Source organism: Phoca vitulina, unplaced genomic scaffold (assembly GCF_004348235.1).
Source record: "Phoca vitulina isolate PV1807 unplaced genomic scaffold, GSC_HSeal_1.0 scaffold14, whole genome shotgun sequence".
NCBI classification, from domain to species: domain Eukaryota; kingdom Metazoa; phylum Chordata; class Mammalia; order Carnivora; family Phocidae; genus Phoca; species Phoca vitulina.
The window spans coordinates 23,383,670-23,390,190 of NW_022589717.1; the positions used below are offsets into that span (position 1 = coordinate 23,383,670).

Below are 6,521 nucleotides of genomic sequence, written 5' to 3' on the forward strand. Positions count from 1 at the left end.
AAAAGACAAAGAACTAGAAGCCAGTCAGAAGCTTTGCTGCTGATTCTCATAAAATCTCAACATTTAACCCCTACGAAAAAAATTTATTCTAAAAAAAATTGCTATCAACAAAAAGACTTTCCCTTACTTCTTACTATAAAGGCTATAATTCAAATCCAGCCTATAGGAAAGTTCTGGGAATCTGCCTTTTCTTGTCCCTATTCATTCACTTTGAATCACAGGGCTAATAAATAGTGATATTAATAGAAGCTGAGCTTCAGGAATGAAAAAAGAAAAAAGAATAAAATTCTTAAATAATCAAAAAGATGAATAATCAATAGTTTAAAGTTAGTAATGTAGTTAATGGCTCCAGTTAAGAACAGTTAGAACAAAGACTTTTCCTTATTTTAATTTTTATACTATTTTCCTCATTTAAAAACCAATAAATACGCAAGGCAGAAAAAGTTGTAAAGTAAATAAACATCCAATGAAAGAAATAAAATAGTCCCACATACTTCCAAGAAATAACAATTATCAGGAGTTGGTTATTCCTTGGAGTTTTATATATAAATAGGACTTTAAATGCATAAATATATTTCATCATATATATGTGTCACAATTTATTTAATCTTTCTCAATTGTTGGACACATAGAGGGTATCTAATGTTTCACTATTATTAACTCTGACATGAACAACCCTGAAATATAAATCTTTCTGCATATTTGTGATTTCTTTTCTCTTTAGAGTAAATTCAAAACAGTGAAATTACTGAGTTCAAAGGGTATGAGCTTTTGAAGGCCTTTAAAATATATTGCTGAATGGCCTTCCACAAATTTTGTACCAATTTACACTCCCAAGAGAAATGTTTGTGAAAATGTCTTTCAAAATAATCCTGCTAGTCTTCTTTTTGTCTTAAAACAATAGGTTAGCTGTGGGAAAAGGTACAATAAAAACTGAAAGAGCATTCTGTCTGTCTAGAAATTATATGCCTTCTCATGCACTCAGAGAGAGTGCATATGTGTATAGCAAGGAAAATATTCACCTCAAATGACTGTACCATACAAGGCAGAAAAATATCACTGGCCACACACATCCACTTATTTCTACCTGAATGAAGCACAAAGAAATGCAATTTGGATTTACTGCATCACTAGCCTCCCAAGTTTTAAAACCCTATTATTTGCACTATTTCGAATGACTTGAAAGATCTAACAAAGTAGAGGCATTTAACAAATTCTGTGTTTATTGCATCATACCCCTAAAATATACTTAGCCAACCCAGTAAAAGCAGGATTTAAAGGGGTGAAAGGACAGGCTCACTGGTCAGGGTGAGATCAGACACTCATGTCCCACAGAGCAAGGTTTCTGTGTGTCAAACAGAATCAAAGAACTAGTGGGTGCCAAAATGGTATAATTTAATGTCATAGGAGAGGAAATTTGGAGATAATAACAAATGAGAAAGCCATTAAAAAAAAAAAGAGGGGGAGGGCAAAGAGGCAAGGTCACCTCAGCGCATCTTCCCAATTTTGTCAAGACAATAAGAATAGGTGAGCTCTCCCTGGGTGAGGTTCCTAATCCAAAATACCCCCCACATTATGCTCTTGTTCCCAGATTCCTCAGGAAGGTTTTAGGGTGGAACTGAGCTGTGGTTAGAGGGGGAGTGGCCACTGCTGCTGTGGTCCCTGCCAGTCTCCCCCAAAGGTTCAACATTAACCTATAGATCCACAGCATTTATATTCTTTCTCTCACTATCTAGGTGGTCAGTGCTGCCCCTAGGCAACATCTCGGTCATTTTCTGCTATAAAGCTGAAATTGCATCACAGATGTGTAACTCACTGCAACAAACAAGGACATTTCAGTACCTCTGAAGGTCAGATACCTTTGGGAGGATTTCTAATACATGATTTTATTATCTAGAGCATAAATATGAATTGTCCTTATGGAATCAAAGACGTCCAAATGATAAACAAAACACTGGGATTGGTTTGGGGGCCACTCATCATCAACAGAAATGCTCCAAACTGAGATGCCCTGTTTACTGACCCACATAATGTTAAAACTACACAAGAACATTTCTAAAACTTCTGGAAGTTGATGAAAACCTTTTAGTTGGATGTTTCTGAGAGACTACAAAGAATTACTACATATGTCTTAAATTTATAAAAGCCATCGTGGTCTCAAACAGAAAACAACAGAATGGCCTAATCCGGGGAGTCAGGCAATGAGTAATGAGAAGCAAGTTCCCCCTTGCACTAGCATCTGTCTGTCCGAATCGCTCCCATTTTATCTCTTTCCTCTCAGTCTGCTTGATCCAGTAACTCGAGGCTAATATTCTCTTCCCTGATGGAAGTCCATCTAGTTCTAGAGACACTAAGCCACCAGCAAAACCATCCATGTGAGGAAGACACTACCCAAATGCAACCCAACAACCCAAATCACATGAGACTCAAGTTGGGCTTAAAACTGAAGCAAATGTTTGAGGCGGTCTGTGGATGGAGGAATGGCCCTTAGTTGCAGTCTTTCCAAAGAGGGCAATTTCCCAACACAAAATTCAACTACACTTCAAGTATATTCTTGGAGTGAATCATCACTGAAACGTATTTATAGGGAATAATTGCTTTCGTGCAGAAGAGATTTTTTTTTTTCAGTTTACAAATCCTATCACCCACCACATGAATTATCTATAAGACAGGATCCTCACTGCATCCCTTTTAAAATGGCTCCTGCATCAGAATATTGCACAAAAGCAAATTTCCTTCCAGCCTTTCTTTGATTAAATAGTAAAGGAGGATCTTAGCAAAACAGAATTTGTTCTAAACAGTAGTGACTCTTGCTTGAAATCAGATCTTTAAACTTCAAAGAATAAATAATAACTCACACCACAGTGGTTGTCACTCCTTGGCTCCATCATTCAAATGTTTCTGCTGCCCTGAGAACCCCATTCCATTTTAAGAGCGTGTTGTATTGACTCTGATATTTGTACTTAATCATTGTCATTTTGGAAAACTTTCTCCACCTTCTGGCCGAGGTTCCTTTAGAGAAACCCTGATATTTCCAATCTAAAAGCTACTTTTCACCGTCTTAAGGGGAAATATATTCATTTTCCTGTGGCTTTCATTCTAAAAATTCCAAATTTTCTAGTGAAAGATGTCTTCAGAGAAATCAAGTGGTTTGTATTTTTTAAAAACAACTTATACTTATTTTCACACTCCTAAAAATAGTATAAACTTACTACCTTATGAATTAAAACTAGAAAAAAAAATCCCTATTTATTAGGGTTCATACTCCACTGAAGTCCTCTTCAACTAAATGTGTATTTAAGCTATCCTCACACACAGCAAATCGAGTTGCAGCAAATAAATAATACGGACTCTATTTTCATTAGCAAAAATTGATTTTCACTGAGTTCTTCAACAGTGCCTGAAAATAAAAGTATGCTATTTAAAGAGAGCTTGTGAAATTTCAGGAATGTCATATATCGGTAAACAATTCAGAACTACATGTGTAAAGAAGTAATTAATTTGTTGAGCTAATGAAAAACAGGTTCTCCTACAGTTATTTTTGTCTCTAAGCCAATTCTGGGGTGATCTTTCCTGAATTCAGAAAGGCACTCGCAGTTTTGTCCCAATGGTGGTCATGAGTGAGGTCCCATTTCTTAATTCCTGCGTCCTGCTTAGCTTCCAACATCTGGCCAATGGGCAGATACCCTGACAATAAATTTGCACCGTGCAGGGGCTCTGACAAAGGAAAGAGGGAGCGGTAAGTGGAACAATGGTGCAACAGGGCACCAGCTTCCCTGCTCACCCTCCCTTGTCAGGGTAAGTCCGTCCACATTGGCCTGAAGCGACCTCGGAAGAAGCAGTGAGGGCAAGAAACTTCCCTTCACTTCAATGGATTTTTTTTTCAGATTTGTGTTTTATGTAAAAATTCAGGTTTTATTTTTACTTATTCTTCCATTGGCAGGAGCTGATGCCAAGAACTTATAGGCAAACAGTAACTTTTGTTCTCCACCTCTTAGCTGAACAAAAACACACACCATGTAGCATTATCATTAGGCAAGATTTGCTTTTTTACATTTCACACAAGAATGCAATATTATCCTTTCTTGAAGAAAATGCCCAGATTACTAAGGAAACTATCTTTGGTGGAAGGGTTTAATAAGCATATTTTATTTAAATAAATCCTCCAGGAGGAAATGGGAGAATTCATTCCTTCACTTAGAGGAAGACTCTGTAAGTAGTTATCTGTCAAATTTCTCTGTGCAGCTCACCAACATTTCCTTATTGGAAACATCAATACTTCCCCATCATAGTTCCCAAAATGACTTTAAAGTCTCAAAATTCTGTGTCTCCTTTGGCTTACTTCTCTCTTGATTCCACCCAGGCTGTATTCATGGTTTGCTTCATATCATCATCTCCATCTTCATAAATTTTCTTTAGAACATTCATCAATCCCTCACTAGGATCCATTTCAGTGTTGTGGGAGGGCTTTTCCTTCTCTTTGCATTCTTTATCACCTGAGTCTGGTAGTCCCACCACGTGTCTTCTGGCTTCTTTCTATGTAAGATAAGAACTGTATCTGTCTTGACTTTTTTTGAACAGCCTTCCACAGAGATGGGTTTCAAGAGTCATGGAGTAACTCTTCCCATTTAGACTCTACCAAAAGATCAAATGACCTCTCTGTGAAATGCACCTGCACATTCTCAATGGGGACTTGATGAACTCCAGTTAAGGTAATGTAGATTTTCACAAACTTACCTGAATGATCCCATCCGTAATTACTGATTTTCATTGTATATTCCATTGTAATGGGAGCAACCACAGAAGCTGGCTTTTCATTGTCAAAAGAGTTCTGCTTTTCTCTCTGATTTCTGATGCATCTTGTCCTTGATTCTGTCTCAATCTTGGATTTTTCGGCTGTGAAGGCATCACATACTCTTTTTTCCAGTGGCCTTTTCCAGCAGCACCTTCACCCCTTCTAGATCCTTCTGTAGCTCTTCCAAAGCTGAGGCCACGGTCAGGCTGGATCAGGCAAGGCCCAAGCTGCAGCCACACAGAGGAGAACAAGAAACACCACACCAAGCACACGCACCTGGACACAGAGCCCACCAGCATGAGTTGCAGCCCACTTCAACGAATTTTGTTAAAGTGGTCCAGAGTAGCCCTCAAAGTTTTTAAGTCTTTACTGCAACTAGTGATTCTGGAAATTCTTTATAAGAAGGAGACATTTTCTCTATAAAACCAGGTCATAATGACCACAGCCATCTTCCTTCTAGAAATCTTTGCTATCTCCTCTGCTAATCTCAGTGTAGCACCTCACATGCTCTGTCATGGGGTCAGGGACAGCTAACCATGCTTCAGGTATATGAAGGCCCAGATGCAAAGACATACAAAGAGGCAGAGCCTTGGTTTTATTCAGTAAACCAGCTCAACCAAATTCTAGTAACTAACTATAGTAACAACTGACTCCTGTTCTAGGTCCTCTGTCATATCCTCAGATGCTCACCCAGGCCCTTCCATGCATCCTAGCACAGAGTATTAAGGACTCAGGCTTGAGTCAAGAAACCAGTATCCAACTCCCAGCTTCATCGCTTATTCACAAGCTGTTGTATTAACCATATATTTATTTCCTGCATTCTGAGGCTCTGACATCTGGGGCCCTACTGACCATGAAGAGACTGTCCCTCCCAAGGTTAGCCAATTCCTAGAGATAATCAACAAGTGCATGCTTTTCAAATGCAAGCCAACCGTCCAGAGTCTGCACCGTTAAGCACCTCCTTTACTGGGCTCTCACACTCCAGGCCACTCTTTGCCTGCCCTAAACACCCCACAGCCAAGTACCAAGACAAGACAGAACAGGACACAAACCCCAAAACCCACTAGAGTTACTCAAACTAGCCAGTCCTAAACCTGCTTCCCTGCATCTCCTGTTCCTTCTATGGAAATCACAGGAAAAACCCTTGCCTACAGTTTCCTCCTTTCCCTCTGTCTCCTGATAGACTCTGAAGCTTCCCCATGTGCTCCCACCACCCTATCCCTACCCGGCCCTGGTGTGGTATGCCCCTTCTCTTGGAATCTGTGAGTGTAACAAACTATCTTTTCAACAGCAATCATGTTCTGATTTATTGGCCTTACCATATTTTAATAATAATAAAACAGCTGTGTAACCTTGGAAAAGGGACAGAACTCGTGCCTCCTCCATTTGTTCATCAGTAAAAAGAGGATATTATTTCCACAGTGCTTTTGTGAAGATCAACTAAAATAATACACATGATGTACTTAGTATATCGTCAGTGCTCAATAAATATTGATGTTCCAAATGAACAGATAAAAAAAAAGTAAGATTTAGAGATAACTCATTAAAGCCTACATAGCTAGGAAGATGCAGAATCTAAATGTCACGCAGATTTTTCTGACTCCAAACGCCCTTTTTTTTTCACATCACAGTACCTTCTCCAGTTAAGCACAGATCCTCCTACTGCACTCTGAACATCTATCATAGTAGTAAACACATATTGGATAATAATTCTGTACAAGTACAT

At 38.8% G+C, this 6,521-nt stretch overlaps 1 pseudogene; it reads right to left on the reverse strand.

The window, feature by feature from the left end:
• Positions 1-4,314: 4,314 nt before the first annotated feature.
• Positions 4,315-6,521, reverse strand: LOC116637512 (annotated as a pseudogene).